We start from the raw sequence: 26,047 nt of genomic DNA, 5'->3' as shown, positions 1-26,047 counted from the left end.
AGTGACTTGATTGGATTTGTATTTAGAATGATCACTCTGACCACAGTGTGGAGAAAAGGCGGGGGTGGGCAGGAATGAGGGAGCCAGTTAGAAGGATGTGGCCATCCTCCATGCTACAGCATTCATTAATTTAACAAAAGACCTTGGTAGCGAGGCAACAGATAGATGGGCTCCAGGCTAGACATTTACAACTGGCCTCCCGTTCACACCTCCTGGGGAGAGAAGAAGATGAGCTCCAGGCCGGACATTCATTACCAGCCCCTGTTTACATTTCCTGAAGCAAGAGATAAATGGACTCCAGGACTACATATTTATGACCGGACTCCTGTGTATATTTCAAGATCTGCACCTCGATATAAAAACCAGCAACAGGAATAGGGTAAATAACCGGACTTTGGGCATTTTATGGCAGGGACAGGGTGGGACTAAACCCTATTAAAGGATCAAGAGGTCACACACTTCCCATCCTTAGGGCAAGGGAGACACTACGCATGCGCAAAAAGCTTCACAGGGTCAAAATGTGAGGAGATGCCAGACCATAGTAAGTCCTGCTATCTCCTCCCAGAGGCCTTTGCGGTGGGATCCATCTTAACTTAGGGGTGTGTGCGCACCCAGGGGAGGGTCCAGAAGCAAATTAGCCCTAGGGTCAGAACAATATGATTGGCCAAAAAGAAGAAAAAGACCCAGAAGACTGCCCCCTTATAAAGGATTTAAACTTCCAAAGGCGCAGCTCTCTCTCGGTTCGCCCGTGCGTCTTTCCGCGTGTACTTTGTTTTTCCAATAAACTTTTTACTTTTCTCTTTACCTTCTGCCTCCTTGCCTGAATTCTTTCTTGACAAGGAAGGTAAGAACTAGGGACCTAGGCCTTAGCTGCTGGCCCCTGTGGTCCAGTGTTTAGGACTTCCAGTCCGGGAACTAAGATCTTGCTTCCTACTATTGCTTGCTGCAAGCTGCCGCGTCCGAAATCAGTAGCCTGACTCTCTTAGTGGATTAGGCATCCAATTGTAAACTCAGAAGACTAGATAAAATGGTTTCCACACGTCCCTCCCAGCTCTATGATTTTCAAATCCTGCTTATTTTATATTCAATCAAAGAAGGGAGTGATGGTGTGTGTGTGAAAAAAATAAAAAATAAATAAAAATAAAAAATGAAAAAAAAAATAAAAAGAAGGGAGTGATGAAGCATAAGCAGAGAAATTGGCAAATTTGTGATCAATATGCAGAACTCACAGTCAGCAGACAGGAGGCATTAAAGGCTATATATGATGCTGATTGCCTAGATAACTCTCTGTGATCAAGCACCCTTTACAATTAATGATAAATTTTTTTGATTCAGGTGAGAATCAAACTTTTTAAAAGTTTTAGTGTTTGAAATTGTATGGGAAAACTGTTGAATTCAATGCTGAATATTCTAAATAGGGACAGAAATATTTTAACTTCACTAGAGTCACTTCTGTGTCTCCCATCCAAAATAAGATTGGATTTGATAGGAAAATCTAGGTCATTGCCATGACAATTACCAGGCTTAGTCTTAGTTCCACTTAGGCTTTATATAACTCCAACCAGATAAAAAGCAGAGGGCAGTAAGTGGCAGAGATGGGTGCTCACCTCTGCCTCTCTTTATCAGAGTTCCGACTCCAACAGTAAAGAAACATGACATTAAACCACTTTTACTCAACCCTGGCTGCATGTTAGAATTACCTGAGGGTCTTTTACAAATTCCTTATGCCTAGGCCCCATTCCTAGAGTGTCTCACTTAATTGATCTAGAGTGAGAAGGCTTTTAAAGCTTCCCAGGAGATTTTCATGTGCAACCAGAGTTAAAAACCACTGCACCAGGTAATTATCACAGCAATTCTCAAGATGCCCCCCAGGGATGGCTGGAGGTTGGGAATGTCTTCCAAGTGGCTGACAGTCTGAATTCTTGTGTGTTTGAGTTATTTTATGGTTTGCCAAAAAAACACAGAAATATCACATTAAAAATAAATCAGTTTTATCATTGGTGTCCCATCTAAAGGGTAGCAGTGTTTTCATAAATCTAGTTTGGTAGTTTTATAGAGTTTTTGGTTTTTGGTTTTTTTTTTTAATGGAGCAAGAGGAAGTAGGAGGAAAGGGAAGGGAGGGAGGAAATGCAGAGATCACTAAGAGGGTTCTCACACAACAGTTTGAGAACCTCTGGGTTTAAGGAGCTGGGTCCAGTGTAAGGAAACAGCAGCTGTACAGGACACCACTTGTTTCCCATCATGCCCTTGGGGGAATTTTGAGCTCTATCATAATTATAGTCTTCTACATTATAACATGAAATTGCTAGATTTTTTTTTTAAGGATCGTGGATCGTGGATCGTAGATCATAATACTGCCAAGTGACCTAGCTAGCGCTCTCTCTCTCTCTCTCTCTCTCTGAAAAAAGCCCCAAATCAATAGAGGGCTCTTATTGCATCTTTAAAGTTTCACAAATAGGTCTTAGGAATCATCCAGCATCCTGTGGTTTCCATAGCTGGACAACTCTTAGATCTTATCAGCCTGCTGAACTGTTCCTTTTTCAGAAACATGTACCATCCAAAATGTTTCTGATATCCTTGCTTTTAACCGTTGTGAGTGAATCAAAGCAGCTAAATTTGATATGAAGTCATCATTTCCTTCAAGATTTAACTCATCTTTCTGGGCTTGAAATACTGAACAAGCAATGCCTTGGCCTCATCCGAATCCTACGAATGTATTTTTCACCCAACAAATTCTATTTCAGTAAGAGACCCATTTTACTGAATAACAACATTGATGGGTAAGTGAGAATATACATACCTCATCTTGTGATGGAAGCCCAGTATCTTGCTCTTGATCATGTTCTGTATATGAACTACAGATAGTTTGAAATGTAGCCAGTTCCTTTCTATTTCCACACTGCTATAGACTGAATGTTTGTGTTCCTCTCAAATTCATATGTTGAAACCTAATTCCCAGTGTGGTAGTATTTGGAGGTGGGGCCTTTGAGAGGTGGAGTCTTCATGAATGGGATTAGTGACTTTATATCTATGAACCAGGAAGTAGGTCCTCACCAGAAACTGAATCTGCCAGGACCTTGATCTTGGACTTTCCAGCCTCCAGAACTGTGGGAAATAAATTTCTGTTGTTTATAAGCCACTCAATTTATGGGATTCTGTTAGAGCAGCCTGAACTGACTAAGACACCATTTATCAACCCAGAGCCTCTCTTTTTCTTTCCAAGGAGACTGGGTCTACACTGATGTAATTAAAGTTCCTCCCCAGGGTTCCTCTGGGACCCTTCACAATAACTGTGCATCCCTTCAGAGTGATGTTGACATTTTCTGGGATATCAACAGTCCAGTTGCTTAGGATGGTCTTCATTCTCACGGTAGATGTGGCAAAGAACTCAAGGTTTTTTGAAATTGATAGAGGTAGGGGTCTTATTTATGGTATTCTTTCTTTTCTATCATTGTAAAATAGTAGTATTATTATATAAAAATAATTATGTGTTAGTTTTCTAGCACTGTCAACATTGTACCACAAACTAGGTGGCTTAGAACCACCGAAATTTATTGTACACAGTTCTGGAGGTCAGAAGTCTGAAATTAAGGTGTCAGGCAGGGCCCTGTTCCCCCTGAAACCTGTAGGGGAATCCCTCCTCGCCTCTCCCTAGCTTCTGGTGGTTTGCTACCAATCTTTGGTGTTCCTTGGCTTGCAGCCACATAACTCCAATCTCTGTCTTCATTGTCACGTGGTGTTCTCACTACTTGCCACTGCTTTCACAAGGCCATCTTTTTTTAATTTATTTTTTGGCTGCGTTGGGTCTTCGTTGCGGTGCGCGGGCTTCACATTGCAGTGGCGGAGCACGGGCTCTAGGCACGCGGGTTTCAGTAGTTGTGGCCCGTGGGCTCAGTAGTTGTGGCTCACAGGCTCTAGAGCGCAGGCTCGGTAGTTGTGGCGCACGGGCTTAGTTGCTCTGTGGCATGTGGGATCTTCCTGGACCAGGGATCGAACCTGTGTCCCCTGCATTGGCAGGCGGATTCTTAATCACTGTGCCACTAGGGAAGTCCCAAGACCATCTTCTTATAAGGACACCAGTCATGACTTTATCTTAACTAATTACATCTGCAACGACCTTATTTCCAAATACCCTCACGTTCTGAGATATTAGGGGTTAGGACTTAACATATCTTTCTGGGGGACACAATTCAACCTATTACAATATTCAACCAGATTATTTAGAGTTTTTTTAATGTAAAAATCTGAATCTTTAAAGAAATCAATTCATTAACCTCTGCATGCCAAGATAATTTTTGAAGAAGCTGTTTCATTTCTGGTGCTCTTCACAAAAGGCCCAAAGGTGAAGTGAATCTCTGCAATGAAAAGAGAGATCCTTGACGAAAAGAATATGCCCTTGGGACTATTCCTCTATAATTTATCTTCTTTTTTTTCAATTAAAGCAAAAGAGAAAAATGGAAAGAAACTTCTCCCCTGGTTATTTTTTACCAAATTTTAGTTGGGAGCTTATCTTAAAACCTTGAGTTGTGTTGGAGAGGAGAATGTTTTTAGGGAATATGCAAAGTTCCCATCTTTATTACTGTGAAACATGAGAATCTAAAAAGACTGAGGAAAAAAGCCACTCTAATTTTTGAAAGCTATTTTTTTTTTCTGTTTACAGTGCTTATGACAGCTTGAATCAGAAAGATTTGATGATATAAAATGTCATTCCTCAAGATTTTTTATTGATAAAATGACGCACATTGTTTTCTATGCTATTGAATGAAATTTTATCCTTCAACGTATTGAACGAAAAAGAGTATGCCTGTCAAGGATCTAATGTCATGAAACCAAAGAGGAAAAGTTCAGATTTCTTCTTTCATATGAGCTTATAGTAAAAATACTTATGAGTAAAGAGAGAGATATAAATAGGTAGGTGGGTAAATAGCAAAACACTAAATAGTATTTTACTTTTCCAGTGCTGCTGTGACAGAGTAAAGCACTATCCACACAAGCCAAGAAGATAGAGTATTGGAGTCCTCACTTCAAAGAACACATGGGGATGGGGACAGAATGTCTTGATGCACACTGCCCCAGCCCTACGTGAGTGTGGTCATGCCCGTGCCTTGGAGTGACAGGTCCAACTCAAACTGCTATAAGAAAAGACAAAAAGTCTTGTAACTAATTAAACATGACTGGACAAAGTGGCTCAACAATGTTCCCAGGATTCAGCTCTCTCACACCTTCTTTTCCCTCTGCTTTCTTTTGTGTTGGCTTGGCTCTTTACATGGAGACACTTGGTAGGCTGACTCAGCTTCAAGTCCAACAGAAAGGAAACACATTTCTGTAGTTCCACGTGGGATCCCCAAAACTGGAATACTTGTCCATCTTGAACTGTGACCAATAGGATGAAAGTCCTTATTAGACAGCCTGAGGTCAGTGGCCCCTCCAAAGTGAGGAGGTTGGATCAGCATTACGTGAACTCCAAAGGCTATGTGGGGGAAAGACTGTGCCCTACACACAATCAAGAGCTGCTCCTTTGGGCTCAGAGACTGGGTGAGCAAAAACAGCCAATGTCCATTTCACATGAGGATAAAGAATCCAGAAGAGGAAGAGGTCTATTTGGGGAAATGAACTGGACCTTAAGTCTCTTTTTCCAAAGCGGTGATAGACACACAATTAAATTTTACTTTTTCTGTGGTCCATCAGAAGTAGCATATCAAATGGTAACTACTCTAATGCTACAACATGGATGAACCTCAAAAACATTACACAGTTGACCCTCATGGAGTCAAAACTCCATGTATAACTTTAAAGTCAGTCCTCTGTATCCACGTTTCCACATATGGGGATTCAACCAACTTCAGGTTGTATAGTACTGTAGTACATACTTATGGAAAAAAATATGTGCATAAGTGGACCGGGCCAGTTCAAACCCATGCTGTTCAAGAGTCAAATGTACTAAATAAAACAAGCCAGACACAAAAGGTCACATATTATATGATTCCATTTATATGAATATCCTGAAAAATACATCCACAGATTCAGAAATCAGATTGGTGGTTGTCAGGCATTAGCTTGAGAGGGGAAGGGGGACTGAGCATATTTAATGGGCAGTGGGTTTTCTTTTGGGGTGATGAAAATATTTTGGAATTTGATATAGGTAGTGGTCCCATGACATTGTGAATGTACTAAATGCCACTGAATTGTATACTTTAAAATGGTTAATTTTATGTTATGTGAATTTCTTGTCAATTAAAAAAAAGATCCCTAGTCACTGTGCAAAACTTAATCTGCGTAGAATCCCCGATCTTGTCTTTCTTTCCACCTCTCTATCACTTAAGTGCTGTTGGCATCTAAAACATTTGATCTACACTCGAGAAGTGGCCTCCCCGTCCTCGCTTCTCATCTAAAGCCAGCCATCCAGAAGCCTCCTGGCCATAAAATTTTAGGTGGTTTTATAGGACTTGGCCTCTGATCACTCACTCACTCCCCATTCACCCTCCCTGCCCCCAACAAATAGGCAGCTGGTGTGCTTTGGCTTAGGGCATATTCTATTCCTTCATTTTCTGCCTTCTGCTGAGGTGGTACTGTTTTCAGTGCATAAGAATTTAGCTAACACTGCATTGATAAGTTCCAGTTTCACATTTTTTAAATTCCAGGAGAGTCTCAACATATATAGGCCCATAACAACCTTCCCAGAAATGCTCCCAGCAGAGTCCAGTCATTTGAAGGATGCCTCTGGTGGGTTTTGCTAAAGGCTTTATTTCTGCCAAATGTCATGTCAAATTTTTAGACTGATGTTTCTAAGCTCTGCACAGTTACCAGAAAATTGGTTAGAAACCACAAGGAGTCAAGCAGTTTTAGGAATATTGTGCGAATTTTTATCTGAATCCTGCCTGTGAAACTTCAACAGTTCAAACAAAGACAAGAGTAATTGTTTAAGACATATTTTACAGAGAAAAACAAATTGGTATAGTGGGTATGAATCTCAGTGAATAAATTCAGGGGTGCCAGAAATAAACTTTTCTTCTATAGTAAAACTTAATTTCTATTTAGAAGGCCTGATTCCCCCTGCCCCTCCTAGACAGCAGAAAGTTCTCTTGTTAGTTGGAGACCCTGACCCTCACCCTGGGGTTGTGTCTAAATTCCAAGAGGTCAATGTCAAGCCAAGTGTTGGCAATGGAGGCATCTGGTCCTTGGTTGCAGCCCATGCATGCATAGCTGGGACATCCCCAACCCTGTCTCTTACTTCCATGCCACAAATGCAGACATTGTTACTATTCTGTGATTCTCTGCTGGGTTAGGCCATGGAAACCTACAGAAACCTACAGAGCTGTCCATACCCTGTAGACCTGGACTCTGTGCAGACACTGCCTCTCTGTGGCCTTTCAAACTCCTCAGGACTCTTACAGTTACAGGGCCCTTTTTGCCTCAGATTCCTCCTTTTTTACCGTCTCCTTGGGACTCTGCTCAGGAAGAAGATGCAGAGACCCTCCTTCTGGAATTCACCAAACTCTTCTCACATCAACTTCCTCTATCTCTCCCCACATATATCCCCAGCCTAGAAGAATCTTCTAGTAGGGAGTCCAGAACTGCCTAGAGGCTTGAAAGGGGGCAAGGGTAAGGAGGGGGGAAATCAATGTATGTTTCAAAAAAAAAAAAAAATATTGTTTGCTTTGTTGCTTTGAGGATTGCAGACAAAAATACCATAATTTTGCATACCACTCCCCTCCCCAAATAGTGGATAAAATCCTAGACAAAAGAATGTACCTAGGGCTTCCCTGGTGGCGCAGTGGTTGAGAATCTGCCTGCCAATGCAGGGGACACGGGTTCGAGCCCTGGTCTGGGAAGATCCCACATGCCGCGGAGCAACTAGGCCCGTGAGCCACAACTACTGAGCCTGCGCGTCTGGAGCCTGTGCTCCGCAACAAGAGAGGCCGCGACAGTGAGAGGCCCGCGCACCGCGATGAAGAGTGGCCCCCGCTTGCCGCAACTAGAGAAAGCCCTCGCACAGAAACAAAGACCCAACACACCCAAAAATAAATAAATAAATAAATAAATTTATTAAAAAAAAAAAAGAATATACCTAATTTCAAGACATTTACCCTGATTCTTTCCTCTGACCCAAGCTGGAGCACTGGCCTCCTCCTAGCCATCTCCTGTGTTAGCTTCCCTGTTTGTAGGGCCTACCCTATCAAGGAGATGCACTACCACATAGGACACCTGCATACTTATGCACCCAAGCCTCAACATGGTTGTGAAAGGAAGCATGTCCTACCTTGAAAAACAATCAAAATAATGGCTTATGATTCTTAAATAACTGTAAGACAATCTTGACACTCATCTTAATTTAAGGAGAAGAATTTGGTCCAGCAAACATTTATGCCCACACAGATGCCGTGGTGCTCAATTTTCTGTATCATAATTTTGATAAGTGCCATGTACTAATACTAAATGCGTTTGTATATCGGAGGACGGTGGGCACAGCGTTTGCTCCTCAACTGGATATTAAGCACACAGAGGGCTTGGACCATGTTTTACATTCCATTTTTTATCCCATAACTATTTTATTCTGTGTGCACAATATTGTGCTCTGTTTATAGAAGATGCCTCAAGAAATTCCTGCTAAAGAGGATGGATGAGTGAATATCATACACTATTAAAGCTACAATGATCTTGAAAATTCATCTAGCCTTTTCTGAAGCCTTCAGGCAGGTCACAGGCAAGCCAACTCAAATAAATGAGAACTTTTTTCTTTTCAACCTCCAGCAAAAAATTTTAAATCCATTTTCATAAAATAGTATTAACATGGCATTCAACAACTCTGTCTAAAACTTCCTCACCATATCTAACGTGAATGTGACAGAGAGAAAACACAGGACTGGAGACGAAGCGGTCTGGAGTGGGGCTGGCTCTGCGGCTCACAGAGCCTCGTCCTTGGCTGCATCATTTACCCTCTAGGGATTGTACATGCTTCATCTGTAAAATCATAGGGGTTGACAAGAGGATCTGTAGGCTCACTTACAACTCTGAAATTCTATTAATCTTTATCACGTATGTGCCAGGATATGAATAGTGAGGTTCTTTTAATAAGGCAACTTAACCATGTGGTATTTCTTCCCTTGCTTTGCTGCTTTAAAGGGATAGAATACATACATTTTCTCTTATCCTCCTGGGAGGACTTGAAGAATAATAGCCCCACCTGCCACCCCAGGATAGGAGAATTCGATTTGGGGTTGCTAGTGATTCCAGGGTCTATTTTCGAGGGGACCAAAAGTCCATTTTTAAGGAACAAGGGAAAAGATGTTCATAATGAGGGAGTACCTCTGATAAAAACTCAAAGAAAGAGGGGGGATTTCCTCCAGACTAAAAAGAAATCAGGGATATTGGGTAGGGGCCGAGTAGGAAGGGAGTGTTGAAGGAGTCTGTGAACCTCTCCTGAGGAAGTTGCCCAAGAATTTAAAGATAACTATGAGTTCACAGAAGCTAGTGGGAGCCAAGTCATTACCACAACTGCCCAGCCTTCAGTTAGACATGAACCTCCCTTACCTGCCCTCCTCTGTTGGTCCTCCTGGTGGTTGGCTAAAGAGAAGCACACTTTGTGGGCACCCAGCACCTCATGACCAAGCACCCATGGGTGCCAAATGCTCTGTTCAGCCTGGCCCCAAATGCCCTGCTCAGACATTCCCTACACAAGGCACCAGGTCACAAGAAAGCCAGGACATCTAGTGGGAGGGAGGTAAAGAAACTGAGACCTCCTGAGCCCGGCACCGGGGTCTGTGGGACCTCCACAGCAGCAGATCCAGGTTTTGTGGAGCCCAAAACATATACAACTGGGGCACCCTTTTTGAGAAAAAGAGTACAACATCACACATACAAAATTAGGTAAGAACGTGAATATTTATCTAGACTGAGATGAGCATAACAAATTACAAATTTTTTAAAGCTCACAAAACCCGAAAACACCACAAAGTCCAGGAAAATAACAAAATGTTTTACTCCTTAATTACCTGACACACCTCTATTATAATTGTTTTCTACATTAATTGGTTGAATAATATTTGATTGCCTCTTCATAAGGATGATCTTATAACACTTTTTATAGGGAAAATAGAAAGATAAATCAGTCTTTTTAGTATGGTTGGTGAAAATATTTTTTTGACAGCTGGGATGCAGGAAACACGAGTTCACAAATAGACATTATGGCCATTTTGTAGTCATACTGTAGGTTTGTGCCAACAAGTACAGAAATTCTGATAGGTTCTAAGTTGTGCAATCCCCATCAAAAAAGAAAAAGACTGTGTGGTGTGTTTATAATTGCATATAATGCATTGTAAAAAAACTTCCATAGGCAAGAATGTCCAATTTAACTAGGCATCAATGAGAACCTCATCCTCCACTTAAAATTTTACACATCACTTATACCCAAAAAAAGTGAAAGCAGGGTCTCTAAGAGATATTTGTACACCCATGGTCATAGCAGCATTATTCACAACAGCCAAAAGGTGGAGGGACCTCAAGTGTCTATCAAAAGATGAATGGACAAAGAGAATGTGGTATATACATAAAATGGACTATTATTCAGCCTTAAATGGAAGGACATTCTGACACCTGCTGCAACATGATCAATCTTGAAGACATTATGTTAAGTGAAATAAGCCAGTCACAAGAGGACAAGTATTATATGATTCACAAGAGGACAAGTATTACATGATTCTACTTATTTGAGGTACCTAGAGTAGTCAAGTTCAGAGACAGAAAGAATGGTGGTTTCCTGGGAATGGTGGAAGGGGGGATGTGGAGTTATTGTTTAATGGGTACAAAGTTTTAGTTTCGTGTGATGAAAAGAGTTTTGTGGATGGGTGGTGGTAATAGGAGCACAATGTGAGTGTACTTAATGCCACTGAACTGGACACTTAAAAATGGTTAACATGGTAAATTTTGTTTTGTCTAATTAACCACAATTTAAAAAAATAAAAACTTTTTATACATCAGATGATTAAAAGAATTTTCCAGAGTAGCTTCTGGCTCTGTGCATTTCAAACATGGTTCTGCTCTACTGTTCACATACTTCCAGCATTGGAAGCTGTAGTAGTACAAGTTCATATCACTGTGTGACCTCTGGCTCTGCACCTTCATGTCATGAGGCCACTGTGGGCAGCAGGAGTATTTCTGGAAGCCATTCCTACTCCCGATGGCTAGGAATAACTTACTACACACAGAAGTGATTGTGACCTTCATAACTATGTCCCACTAAATGCAAACTAAAGGCATTCTTATCTCAACTTCCTCTTATTTGGATCCCAGAGATGCCTTATTTGTTCCTCCACCATCCAACACAAGGGGAAGTGTAACACAAGGGAAGTCGAAGTGGAAAGAAACAGTGATCTGAACTGCATGCAAATGAGGGGCCACGAAGGGTGAGCTTCACTGGCTTCTCAGTAAATCCACCCCTGAATTCCCATTTCACTTAAAATCCTTTCTAGATCGGTATCATTCCCACTTGCTCTGTTCTTACATGATATGTGAACTGCCAGGTCAAAATTCTTTGTACAGTAATCCTTTTGAATAGACATTTTATATCACTTTTTATATTCTCTTCAAATCTACCTAGTCTTTTTAACTTGTCTTTGCAGGTATTGTTTTTCAAATAGTTTATCATGCCTGCATCTGTGTGATCTATCAGAGATTGTGAACTACTTGAAAACAAGAAATAGCTCTATCATGAAACTCAGTAGAATACTACAGGTAACCACATGCTTGATAAATGTATTTAGACAAGGTAATGCATTTGTGTGTGTCTGTGTGTGTGTGTGTGTGTGTGTGTGGAGGAGGGTCTTCTCTGAAAGGTTACCAAATTGTCTTTATCCACCTTTGGTTGTGGAATCCAAAGATAAACACAGAACTCTGCCCAGGGTTTTTAAACTTTACTTTATTTGTGTGTGTGTGTGTGAGTGTGTGTGTTTACTACAAAGTCTATGTTCATCTGCATCAGATAGGAATTGAGATCAACTGTGAGTAGCAGAGACCTGAAAAAAAGAGTGGTTTAACTAATATTTCTTTCTTTCTCATGTAATGGAAATCCAAAGGTGAGCAGTCCAGGGCTGGTGTGGGAACTCCCTTTTGTCAACAGGAACCCAGGCTCCCTTCAACTCTCTGTTCTGACGGTGCTATCCCTTATCCTCATACTTACAAGATGGCTGCCAGAGCACTAGCCCTTTATAGGCCATCCTATCTGCATTCCTAGGAGAAAGAAAAATAAAGGAGGTGGGAAGGCAAAAAAAAATGTTCTTAGGGTCCTATCACTTTTCTAAGAAATGTTCTTGGAAGTTCTGCTACGTAACTTCTGCCTATATCTTATTGGCCACCCCTAGCTGTAAGGAGTGAGATGGGGAGAAATTTAGAAACATGTTCTTTTGCTCAATATGTGTCTACTCAAAATGAAAACTGGGATTCTAATGCCACAGAGATGGATGGATATTGGATGGATATCCAATGGATGGCTGGATGCATGAATATGGGTAAATTACCACTAGCTCTGCCATAATTCCTCAGGCTGCCCTGATCCGAAGCAAACTGTGAAGAGAAGCATGGGCTGTTCCTTGCCTTTCCTCTCCCCCTCTCACCCCCACTTAGGAAGCAACACCCTCCTACTTAAGAGAAAAAACAGAAACTCATTTACATTTAGGGGATAATGATGAGAACTTTTAAATGCTGCTTCCCCCAAGAACTTGTTTTAGCAAGGAGCAAAGCCTTGAATTAGAGAAATAGAATCATCATCATACATATTAGGTTTCAATAAGTAAGATATGGATGATTGAGTTTGGGAAAGAGTAACTGCGTTTGGATTCCCTTGTCTCTAAAAATCAGATCACACAAGACAATGTTCCTATTTTAACTTCAGGGTATCTCTGAGTACTAATGATAAATGTGTCACTTACCATGAGTCCTAATGTTTTTTTATTTTTTATTTGCCCATAGCTCATCATTCCCTTGATCATAACTATGTAGTAGATACACATTTTCTCCCTGAAATGGGTGAAAGTCTTTTTAACACTAATAATACTAATTGGGCTCTAGTACTGTGGTTTTTACTGGATATTTATCATTTAAACAGCAGTCAAGGCAGGGGGTCACGGGGAGCGCCGTGGCAAAGTGCTTTTCATTTTGTGTTTGGTTATCGCTAGCAGGCCCACTTCAGCACATACTCAGGCAATACGTGAGAGATGGTGGGAGACCAGCTCTTTGATTCCACCAAGTCTGTCAAGTGGGCATTAAGCAGAAAATGAGGTTTAGTTTCTCATGCTGCAGTAAAACATATGCTTTAAAAAGGAATACAATTGCCTTTGAGTTACTGGTGCTTTATTTTGAGTACTGTGGGGTCTTCAGGCAAATATTTCTGCAAACAGCTTTCAGAAAGGATTGTGATAGCTGGCATTTGTAGAGCATGTTCTGGTTTATAAAGCATTTTCACATTTATTGTCAGTGCCCAACTTTGCGCTGCTCTCAGCTGCCAGCAAATGGGATCTCAGTTTCACGGCTTTGAGATGGCCTCTGGGATGTAGCTTTTGATCTCCTTTGCCTCTAGAATGGATACCAGTGGTTTTAACAATGGCCTAAATCAGAGGTTCCAGAAGCAAGAGCAAACTGACCATTTCTTGATTTTTTTTCTACCCCTAGATAATGCTATTCCCTTTGAAGCAAATCGTTCCCTACCAGGCAAGTCAGTGAGGGGACAATGATTACAAAGGAGAGGGATGTTGGAGGGTCAGGATAATTCCTTTTCACCCCATTTTATGCTTTCTGCTGTTCTCATTCCAAGGTGGCCTGACTCAAGACCACTGTAGGCTGACAAATACACCGATGTTTCTTTGGACCATCAATAAATCAATCACTGAACCTCAGAGTGGACAGAAAACTTGAAAGATCTGAAGACCAACCAGCCAGATCTGTATTAGCCACCTTGGAAAGGGACAATTTTCATCTCTTAGAAGGAGCAATAGGATCAGGAGTGGGAGTTCCCAAGGAAAACAAGCAAACAGGGTCACAGATAACAAGGCTTTATTCCATCCCACATTCTATCTCAGCTTCTGAATATTTAAACTCTCTGGCTATAAAAATGCTCAAGCATCTCTCCCATCTTAAATATATATTCAAGTATCTCCCATCTCAAAAAAAAAAAAAAAAAGTCCCTTAGATTCTAGTGACTGGAGCTAATGCTAATGAATGGAGCTAATTGGATGATTTTCTCATGCAAAAATCTCCACCCAGGGTTCCACACTCATCACTACTTCCTCACCTCTCATCCAGGGCTCAGCCTATTGAAACCTGGCTTGTTCTCATCACTACTCTCATCCTCATCTCCAATTACTTCCTGTCAACAAATCCAATGCCCATTTTTCAGTCTTCTTATTGCAAGACGGCAGCATTTGGCGTGTTGACATGTTTTACTCTTTTGGTTGTTACGACACTGGACTCTCCCAACCTCCTCAGACCTCCCTATGGCTTGTTCCGACACCTTCCCAAGCGCCCTTCCTGGGATCCCACCCTCCATTTCTTTCTCTCCACACTTACCTGAGTTAGCTCATTCATTCCCTTGCTTTCAATTACTACCTATATGCTGATACTTCTTTAATCTGCACCTACTACCCACATGACTCCTCCAGCCTCAGACTCAGACATGATTTTTCTAAAAGAACGCCTCCAATGAGTTGTCCTAAGACTAAACGTATCAAATCCCTTTAAACCATTGTCCTCTCTACCCCCTTTTCGTATGATGGTCCTGCCATCCTCACATTCACCCGAGCTTCCTCTTTACTCTTCACTGGCCCTACATCTAATCTTCCACATATATCTTGACCCATCTCTTCTTTCTATTCCTGCTATTATAGCTTTAGTTCATATCTCTGTCACCTGTTGCTTGAACAACTGCCACATCTCCTAACTGATATGCACACTTGCATATTCTCCTGCCAGAGTGGTTTGTTTGAGATGAAAACCTAAGCAACAGGAAAAATCCAAGAGCCTTACTGTGGCACAGATTCTCAGAGTTTTAGTACCAACTGCCTTCTCCAACTTCACTTGATCCTCCAGCAAAATAGAGCTGCTGGGAGCAGCCAGGACTCATTACAGTCTACGTTTATATGCTGGACCCTCTGCTGCAAGGCCTTGTCTGCCTCTTTCTCCTTCCCTCTCTTCTTCATCTACTTAAATAGTACTCAGCTATAAAACTCATTGGCAGTAACCTCCCCAGGAAGCCATCCCTGACATCCAGGTGTAGGTTACTCGCCCTTCCTTGGTCCCCTGCATAGCTCTACCCCACAACTTAACTCCTTTTAAAAATTATCTATCCACACAGGTGAATTTACTATGTAATAAAGTTTCAGGGATCTTGCTCACATAGACCCTTTCCAAGGCCTCTTCCTAAGTGTGTATTCATAACTTTGCATTCTTTTTCATAACAAGGGCCCCCAAATTTACATAAGCTTCACAAAATCAGGATCTGCCTCTTTTGGGGCCGATTTATCCTCTAGTTGGTGAATTCTGTACGAGCAGAGCCTGTCTTATTTATCTTTGTATCAACAGCACACATTGGGCATTTAGTAGTTCGTTGTTGAATGAATGAATGACCCAGAAATCCAAGGCAAGATTGAGAAGGGAGGGAGAGGCAAGCTGAGGCGAGACATGGAAGGTGAAGTTCAGAACAAGGAGCACCCTGGTCCCCTGAGAACAGCCAGGAGAGGACATTAGCCAGGACACCAGGGTCAGGGAAAGGCCATGAATCAGACCTCACACAGGGAGCAAGGGTCAGAAGCCAGGCAGACAAATACAGGCCTGGAATGCATAAACGCCAGTGAGCAGAGCAGAGCAGAAGGTCCAAGTCCAGAACAATGGGCAGGAAACAGAGGAGCAAGACAAGCTAGCAGGAAGACGGAAGCCAAACAGCAATGACAAGCAAGTACTTCTTACACAGGTCTTCTATGGTTCCACAGCTACAGAAGCCCTCCCGAAAGGGCAGCCCAGGGCAGGGGGCAGGAGTTCAGAGCATCCAGCCAAGTGATGGGGCATGAAGAGGACAGAGGGACCCAGCAGCTCTGGCACACAGATTCTGACTGCCAATGTTTTTCTCACTTGGATTGGTGTTCAGGGGATACCTATTTCCAACCCTGAGCATCTACTGAAGACGAAATGATGAAAATGCTGCTGAGTTCACAAAGCTCTCTTAAAAAAAAAAAAAAAAAGGAATCAGAAATCTGTATCCATCCCATTTTTTTGAGTTATTTCTTTAAAGATTTGCTTTCAATGATGTGACAATGAATGGTTATTGTATGAAATGGTTACTAATGGTTGTAGTATGAAATCAGGACATAACCATACTAATGGTTGTAGTATGAAATCAGGACAGCAGTTATATAAAGGAGGTAAAAATGGCTTCATTAAAATGCATGGAAGGAGAAGCAATGGATTATAGTATGGATCACGCTGGAGATGAGCAGATTACTGAGCACCAGGCACACAAGGGAGACAGATTGATGAAAAATAAATAAAGGGGCTTCAGAAAAACAGCATGAAGCTGAACACTGATCTCCTGCTTATCAGAATATAAGCCCAAATGTGTGTGGAAAATCAATTCTTTTCCCTTGGAATGCTCATTTGAAAGTTAATGTTATTTGCTTCTTTCTCTGTTTCTCCATTTTATTTGTTTATCTTTTGGATAATTAAAGATAATTTTTAAAACTAGGAAACATCAACAGAGAGGAATATCTAATGCAGGTTGCTCACTCTGGAAAAATGGCAAGGGGATAGTGCAATTTTCTTAATAGTATGGATAATCACTGAAAATTATAAATTAAAAAATTGATCCTTCTTGTCATGACTTTACTGTGTGTTTTGCCTGAAAAACTTCGTCGATGTTACTTTGAAGGGGAAATACCTTAAGGTATTGGGAGAAGAATGGAGCTGGGAGTCAGATGACCCAGGGTTCAAAAGGCAACAACAACATTTATATTGTGTGATTAGGGCAAATCACCAAGTCTCTTTCAGCCTCAATTTTTGGCAGGAAAAAAAAATGATACCTGCCTTATTTCACTCAGTGTTCTCAGTGTATCTCAAGGGATACATTATAAGAGAAAAATTGTAAAAAGCTGTACAATCATAAATTGTCAATTACATAAGCAAACTCCATTGGGTTTCAGCTGGATTTGGGTTGGAACATAATCACGCTAATGGATGAATAAGAAAGCATGCAGCAATCACCTGAAAATCACACCACTATTTATAATGTGGATACTGACAGTGAAAGACAGGTAGCAATTTTTAAGAATGGTATTAGTTTCTGATATTTACTTAATCATTTTAAAATTAGGCTTATAATTTCTACAATGTATAAGGTTAAACAAGTCACCTCTTTTGAATGTAGTAAACTGCAGTATTTATGATAATTATATGTACTTCTGAACATTTATATGCTTAATTAAAAGCTTGAAAGTTTTAAGGCAAGTAAAAATAGCTGAACTTATCTACGTTAGAACACAGAGAAAATGGTGAATATGTCTATTGGGATCCAAGTGGAGATGTGGGGTAGTCAGTTGCTTATATAAGTCAAGAGAGTTCAGGAAGAAGATGGGGTTGGGGATACATATATTTCGGAGTCATCAGTCAACAGATGGTTTTGAGTCATGGAAATGAGAGTGACTATAGCTAGACAAGGGATTTAAGGCCTGAGCTGTGGGAACCACTAATGTTTCAAGGCTGTGGAGAAGAGAATGATCCAATAAAGGAGACTGAGGGAGATCAGCCCCTGAGGTAGGAGGAAAAGTGTTCTGAAAGAAAAATGAGGAAAATAGTTCATGAAAGAGGTAATGTCAGTTGTGTCAAATACTGCTGAGAAGTCAAGTAAGATATGGAGGAAAAATTGGCCAATGGATCTAGCCACCTGGAGTGGCCTTGACAAGAACAACTTCAGTAGACTGGAAAGCAACTGAAAGTGGGAATGGGGAGAAGATGTTGACCTTATATTATCTTCCCCTTGGTCCTTTGATTATCTTTTTAACCTGAGCCCACGCATTTAATAAGTGGGGAGAACACAAGAGAGAGGCGGAGACCCTGAAATTAAATTTGGCCCTATTAGGACCAACAAACCCAATCTTAGTTTACAAAGTGTCTCTGTAAAATTTTAAAAATCCATTACAGTGGAATCAATTCCCCAAAGAGAATGGACCCCAATAGGCTACATAATTACAGTCTCTACATTTTTCTGTACCACAAGTTCCACAAAGTTTGGTTTTTTTAAAAAAATTAATTAATTAATTAATTAATTTCTTTTTGGCTGCGTTGGGTCTTCGTTGCGGTACGCGGGCTTCTCATTGCGGTGGCTTCTCTTGTTGCGGAGCATGGGCTCTAGGCGCGTGGGCTTCAGTAGTTGTGGCATGCGGGCTCTAGAGCGCAGGCTCAGTAGTTGTGGCGCACGGGCTTAGTTGCTCCGTGGCATGTGGGATCTTCCCGGACCAGGGCTCGAACCTGTGTCCCCTGCATTGGCAGGCGGATTCTTAACCACTGTGCCACCAGGGAAGCCCAAAGTTCTTTTTTTTGAGTTGTGAACTTAATCACAAAACTTTACTTTTACATTTATACATGTATTGAAAATAGCAAAGTTACTTAAAAATCATAGATGTTTTGTCTACATGGAGCTCATCCTCTTGACTTTAGGCAGAATTACATCTGAACCTTTGTGAATATTTAAGAGTTAATCTTGGTTTTTTTACCCAACAGCATTTAACTTAACGCCTACTGTGTGTAAAGTAATATACTGAGCATTGATCTTTATCAGGCTCTCCTTCAGTCACTGATAACACTGCATCATCAGAAAGCTCTAACTCAGATCTCCTAGAGATATCTTGGTGCAGGACATTTTCATGACTTTGGGCTCTTTTGGTGAACCTAAAAATAAAGCATTAAAGACACACTTTATTGTATTACTATGAAATGTGTCAAAATGAAATGCTACCTCCATCCTCAAGACTTATCCCATCTTTCATCCTACCCTTTGCATCAAAATGCAATGCTTGGGTTTGCCCATATTCTCTTCCGCTGTGCTCCCCAGTGTGATGGGAGTGACAACAGCAGTTCACCATCTGTATGACATGATGGTCTTTTAAAACACCATCCATCTATCCTCGGGGTGAAACCATTACCATTCCTGTAATTTGTCTCCATTAGTCCTTTTCCCCAGCCCAACAGCCAATTTTTCCTCTCTTGTCAGATCCAATGGGCTACAGAATTCTAGGAAAAGTCTGGCCCAATTTCTCAATGATTTGATTATTCTACAGTTCTTACAAGTTCTCCTAAAAAATTCCAAGATGCTGCTCTTTAAAATTATTATTGGATTGTCCAAAAAGTTCATTCAGGTTTTTACAGAAAAACCCGAGTGAACTTTTTGCCAACCCAATAGTATTCCCCTTAAAAACAGCATTGCCCTAGAAGAATACTGCCTTTCAAGACATCCTTCTCAGCAAACATATTTATTCCATTTATAGTTAGAATTTTCATGTTCATTTTCCTCTTCAGTGAACTACTTTCCAGAATTTCCTTTCCTCTCCCCTATAATTAGTGCCACATACCACTGATAAAGGACCTACATTATCAGAAAGAAAAAAGCCATAGGAGCATATTGCATATTCTCAAAACATTCTAGCACATGAGTTTACAATATTCAAATAAGAAGTTGCTTCCCACACAAGAAAGTAAGAAACAAATATATTGGAAAACTTGCTTTCTTTACAGACATTCATCTATTCAACAGTTATTTAAGAAGCAAGAATTAGAGGCAAGATCTGGGGGCCCCTGGTAAATACAAAGATGCCTGGCACAAATCCTGCCCTGGAGGAACTTACAGTCTGGAGAGGAGAAAATAGGGCAAATCTTGTTAACATGCCTGGAGTACAGATTATGGAGAGATTCTTTCTAAACAGGAACCTAAAGGAAGGCAGTGAGGAAGAGGTATGTGATGACCTTTGAAAGTTAGGTAGCATTTGGAGTGAGGTTTAGAGAGCTAGAATGAGGGGAGGAATCTTCCAGAGAAGGGACCTGTGTGAACACAGAACAGCATCTGGGAGGCCATGAGTCAGCACAGGGAACCAGGGATAGAACACTCAGGACTTGGCAGGAAGGGGAGCAGGAGACGATGAAGTTGGAAAGACCAGTTAGAGCCAGGCCTTGCCATGCTGAGAAGGCCAGGTGGAAGGCTACGGGCTCCATTGCTTAGGCAGTGAGAATCCTCCAGGGGATTCTGGAGCAGAAGAAAAGATGAGAGCGTTAATGTATAGGATGGATTGGAATGAGAACATCCCAGAAAAGGGAGGCCAATTACAGGGTTTCTGTAATCATAGGCTGGGCCTTGATGAAATCATAGGATAGCAAGGCTGCAGAATTAGACAGAAGTAAAACGATTTCAAGATATTTCATAGGTAGAATTGATAGAGTCTGGCATCTGATGGCATGTGGAAGGGGTGGAGTAGGGAGGGGTCAGAGTTAACATTGAGGGTTTGAGACTGGCTGAAATGAGGACTACAGATGGAGAGAAGATTTGGGAAGGACCATATGTTGAAGAGAGGCTACAGAAGATGCCTGGTGACTGACGGAAAAATGAAATAGTTTTTTAAGAAAGAAGCCAGAGCTGGAGGTACAAACAAATGTGGAAATCATCTGCACAGACGTGACAACCAAAGTCACGACTTTGAATGAGATGTTTAATTGAGAAAGAGCCACAATTACTGTCTATACATCACAAAGTCAAATGCTAATTATCCACTTAGTTTGATGAATGTAGACAGTCAATATCAGATCATTATAGCCTAGATACTTTGCAGACTGAATGACCCAGTTTTGCAGCCCTCATCAATCAAATTAAACAAATCACTGTCAAATCTGCCCCTGGCTTTGTGCTGTGTCAATACAGACAGTGGGTTCACACTCAAATTGAAATTGAAAACCTGATTCAAGGCCCTGAGCTGCCAGTGTCAGATCTTCTCATCTCCAGTCAACTCAACCATTACCTGGCCATGACCCATCACACCAGGTCCCATTGTACAGTTCACAGAGAACTTCCTGAACAGTGTCTCCTTTAAGTGACAGTTCCACACAGTAGATAGGTTTTTCACCATTTTATAGATGCAGAAACCTGAGGCTCAAAGAAGTAATTTGTCTAGGGTCCTATGGCCAGTACCAGCTGGAGGTAGAACTAGCAACCAAGGTTTCAGATTCTAAGTAAATGGCAGCGAGGTTTCCATTTGGTGTTTCTTTGTTTTACTAAACTACACTGTCTAACCTTTTTTTAAAAAAAAAAAAAGAATATTATGCTCATTACTAATTAACACCACTGAATGGAACAGGAGGTTATCTGTGCCCATTGTCTACTTCTTCTCCCTTATGGCCACTTCTGTATTATCTCACTGGAATTGATTGGGTGAATGAAATGTATGCGCACACACACACAACCACCCACCCACCCTCGCACCCACACACACACACCATCTTCCTCATTAATCTCAACCTAGTTGGCCAACTTAGAAGGAGAGCTATATCTCAAATAACACATTGGCAAAAACATAGGCCCTATTTCTTAGTGTACCTTTCATGGTTCTTTGGCTTCAGGCAACCAATACCAGCAACCACATTGCACAAAATATATCTGTAATTTGATGTAACTTTCACATCCTTCAGAACATAACTTTTAAGCCAAGCATCATATTCAATTCAAAACTTCAAAATGAAGGCCACTACATTGTATAAGAAAAGATCAGTCTGAATGAGAATCAAGGGGTATTTTCCAGGTAAGAGGATGAGAAGAACAAGAGAGTGGTGAAAATCACTTTCTACCTTGCTCTATGGTTACACAGACTTACAGTATTTCTCCAAACTCTGCTAGATCCTAACATGTGAGGTTCATTATATGAGACTTAGGAAAAAATTTTCAAAACCAGTCAGAGAAAAGCATCCTGATATACCTTCACTTCAGCACTTTCTGTCCTTCCACCAAGAGTGAAAAAGGAGAACAATTGGACATTTTTTAATTGTCACAGGGAGGCTCAGTGAGGCAGGCACTGAGCCCCAAATGTTTCTGGGGAATGACTGAGGAAATAGCCTCCCTCCCCTTAACCATTTGTATCCTCTTATTGTCATTGGGATTGAAGAGTTCCCTGAGGAAAAAAAGACTTGAACCATCATCCTGTTGGAACTCAGACATAAACCACCATGTCTGATGGGTGGGTGGCCCTCATGCAAGTCAGATTACAAAGAGGAGCAATGGGGTTTCTGAGGGAACATTTCAGCCACAGCATAAAGTCAACATCCTACAATCCAAACTGTTTTATATTTCCACGCAGAGATGTCAGAGTTGGTGACAAGTATGGGTGAGAAATCTTAGACTTTTCATTTATATAGAGGCAGTAAAAACACCTGCACTCAGAGGACGTGGGGAAAGAGGTCTTCCTTGAAGAGAACTGTGCAACCTTTGCATCTGGAAAGTTGGGAAGGGTGGGGGACATATACTTGAGGAGAGCAATCGAAGAACGCGTGAGCTGGTGTCTGACTCTCACTTAAAACTTAAAATGAGCTGACAAATGAGTCAAAGAATAAGTGCATGGGGCAGCCTACGCTCTCAGAGTCTGTCAAGGGTGCAAATGGACGCTATTTCCCATGGGCAGAAGTGGGTCACGTAACAAAGGATGAACATGGGGTCAGCTTCTGTCCTGTCCAGTGAGACTTCCCAGAGGGGCAACGAGGCCCTAGTGGCGAGAAGCTAAGGACATTGCAATATGTCTGGGGGCTGCAGAAAGAGGAAGCAATCGGCCATAATGGAGATGCCTCCCCCTGGGTCAAGGGAGCTTCAGATGAAAGGCCCGCGGTGATGGGGTTCTCCAAAGAACCAAAGCTTAACTTAAACGGCTGCCCAGCCCACAGACCACAAACCCAACCCACGAGACAGTTTCAGTCACATGAGAACTTTTCTGTGCCCCAATTAACAACTCTCGCTCTTTCCCTACTGTATTCAAGCCCTGGAAGAGCAGAAACAGATTCTAGCAAAGGAAGACGTGGCAAGGACCCCAGCTCCCCACCTCTGCAGGCTTAACTGGGGAAGGGAGAAGATTTGACTTCAAATCAAGCTTGGAGAGTTTGTTATTTTATGAGCTGGACTTTTTGAATAAAGATTGTATTTGGTAACCAAAAAAATTTTTCCAATGGTGGTGGGAGACAAAATAAAGTTGCTGTATGATCACACCCCATGAGTCTTGCTCAGTCACCGTATCAGTTACACACGCTTTTCCTCCCACTTAGCCGTTTGCATCCAGTGACTTATTTGGGATCTGAGGAGCTTCCTTACAGGTCAAAAACCAAGAAACAAACTGGGAATCAGACATATACAGCCATGTTCGATGGGCTGGGGTGGGTGACAGTCAGATGACAAGGGGGGTTAGTTAGGCTGTCATCCAGATATTAGTTGAGGTCACCTTGTCCTCTGAGAATTACATTAAATGGGCTGACACCCTCCCTCCCTATGGTTAATGGAAATCCATGACGCCATGACTCCCCAGAGGCTCTCCCTCTGATTTCTCCTTTCCATAGTAAAAGTCTCCCTCTCCCTCCCCAGCCAGTCCCAGGGCTGCTCCATTTGCTCTGCGTTCTAGTTCTTAGATCAGTAACACAGACTCTTTCCCTTGATTTTCCCAGAAACACCACTGGCACAAGGCCTCACCTCAGGCAATTACTTTTCAGCACAGAGCAAGCAGCTTAAAATGAAACACAAAACACCCTCGCCTTTGAACATCCTTTGGCCACTGGTGATGTCTAACGCATGCCGTTCTCAGAGACCCATGGCCTCCACACTGCGGTTTAATCCCTTGCGGCTCCTGTTCCCTTCTTCTCCTTTCTCGGCTCTTCTCCCCAGAAAATCCTTGTTTATTTTTTATGCTGATAGGTTTAGCTATCTCTGTGTTTCAATTCCTCCTTCCAAATCATGCCCCACGGACCTCATCTTTGCTTAAATAAAAGGCTACTTACTCCAGAGAGAAATTATGCTACTTACTTACAGGCTGAAGCTGCTGCAGCCACTTGTGGTTTTAAATAGTAATTGCTTTATCTGTGCTCTAAGACCAGCAACAGGGCTTGAATTTGGAGGGACAGGTGATTATGGTTATAGGTGGTGGCAGGTTCAAGAACTCATTGCCACTCAAGGAGATTGACAGCATGTGTTTATCCTGAGGAGAAAAGGGTTCTGTGTGTTAATTGAAAATATAAAAAAATTCTGAAACTCTTTCGGGACTTCCCTGGTGGCACAGTGGTTAAGAATACGCCTGCGAATGCAGGGGTCACGGATTCGAGCCCTGGTCCGGGAAGATCCCACATGCTATGGAGCAACTAAGCCTGTGTGCCACAACTAGTGAGCCTGTGCTCTAGAGCCCGCAAGCCATAACTACTGAGCCCATGCTTCACAACTACTGAAGCCCGTGTGCCTCAAGCCCGAGCTCCGCAACAAGACAAGCTACCGCAATAGAAGGCCGCTCACTGCATCGAAGAGTAGCTCCCGCTCGCCGCAACTAGAGAAAGCCTGCGCACAGCACCAAAGACCCAACACAGCCAAAAATGAATAAATAAATAAATTCTGAAACTCTTTTGGCTCTGGTGAACTCATTATGGGTACTTTTCACTGTTCCTGCTTTCCCACCCCTGTACCTCACTCCATCCCCAACCCTGCCAACACACACACACAAAGAAAAAGGAGCATTCTGTTCATTTGGTGGCTATCAGATGTGGTGGCCATTGGGGTCCCGACCTTGAGGCACAGTGGAGAGATTCCTGATTCTTCATGCTGGGGGCAGTGGGTTTCCAACTTTACCAGAGTCTGTGCATATTATGGGGCCTGGCTGCTGTCAAGTCTTGGCACTACCATCTGCAGCTGAATGAACTTTATCAGCAATCACAGAGGGCTCAAGCAACCTGGCCATACCTCTCCCAGCTGAGCACAAAAAATAAAAAAGAAAGATCCTCCCATCCTCACAAAAATAATAATGAGGATCTTAGGCCTTAGGGGGCAGTGGGTTTGCTCCACTGTGAAAATGACATTAGGTGTGGGGCTCTCCATCTTCCCTAGCAGCACCTGACAGCGCTGACAGGAGAAGAGCAGTAGGCTGGGATCAGCAACTCTGTGCAAACGATGGGACATAAATCTGTAAATCCAGGCTCGGCAAACAGCAGCGTGGAGTAATTGTGGACATATGTGAGCACCCCTCGGAGGAGCTCTATAAATGACTGGGCTTCTTTGAGTCAAATGGGGGTTTGCTTGCTGCTATTGACATTTGGGGTTTAATATGATGTGACTGCATTTGCAATCAGCAGCTGCTAAATCCTGAGACACTTGGATTACATGCTATAAACAGCTTTTGTCTCTAAGTCTATGACATTCACAGAGATGCAAGGCTGCACCATTGTAGAATTATTCTGTGACTTTGATCCAATGTCACTAGAGAAATTTCCACACAAAATATTAGAAGAATAGGTAATAATATCTGAACACCACCTATAAATATTAAGTGCTTCACCTACCTTATCTCATTAAATCCCTACCACGGCCCTGAGAGGCAGGTGTGATTATCCCCGTGTTAGAGATGCCAAAAGAGGCTCGGAGATTTTAAATAATTTAAGGTCGGACAACTAATACACATCAAAACTGCTTAATCGAAGATGTGAAAATAAACACCAAACTAGGGCACCTGAAAGATTCTAGAATATACTTCTGATACTCTATTTTAGGTCAGGGTCTCTAGAAGCAGAATTAGAGACAAGGATTCAAGTGCAAGTGATTTATCCAGGAAGACCTCCCAGAGGCCACTGATAGGGGTTGAGGGAAGCAGGACCGGAAAGGGCAGGAAATCAAGCAAAGGTGTGATCTTAGGTAGACACTCCCGGAGTGACTTCACCAGATCCTAGAGGGGAGCTCTGGAACGTTAGCTCCACCTCACAGTCATCCAACCAGAGGTACTGCCACATCTGTCAGTCAGGGCCGTCACCT

At 42.0% G+C, this 26,047-nt stretch overlaps 1 protein-coding gene and 1 pseudogene across 8 annotated transcripts in view; both read right to left on the bottom strand.

The window, feature by feature from the left end:
- Nucleotides 1-26,047, bottom strand: part of LOC309623660 (uncharacterized protein) — a gene marked incomplete at its 5' end in the record, with an annotated part of 202,569 nt that overhangs the window by 111,410 nt on the left and 65,112 nt on the right. Inside the window, one exon of one of the 7 annotated variants that reach the window (XM_082380749.1) lies at nucleotides 18,298-18,921. The exons of 5 other annotated variants lie outside the window; for them this stretch is intronic. One more of the 7 variants, XM_082380742.1, reaches the window with a different exon arrangement.
- On the bottom strand, nucleotides 1,170-18,296 carry LOC309623668 (large ribosomal subunit protein uL6-like; annotated as a pseudogene). Its single transcript has 2 exons — nucleotides 3,185-18,296; nucleotides 1,170-2,899 (listed from the first exon to the last, which is right to left on the bottom strand). The product of its transcript is annotated as a large ribosomal subunit protein uL6-like (transcript).

The sequence above is a fragment of the Balaenoptera borealis genome (genome assembly GCF_965194805.1).
Source record: "Balaenoptera borealis genome assembly, chromosome: 2".
NCBI lineage: Eukaryota > Metazoa > Chordata > Mammalia > Artiodactyla > Balaenopteridae > Balaenoptera > Balaenoptera borealis.
Note: the sequence above shows the minus strand (reverse complement) of the source record. Positions and strands in the feature narration are given on the sequence as shown.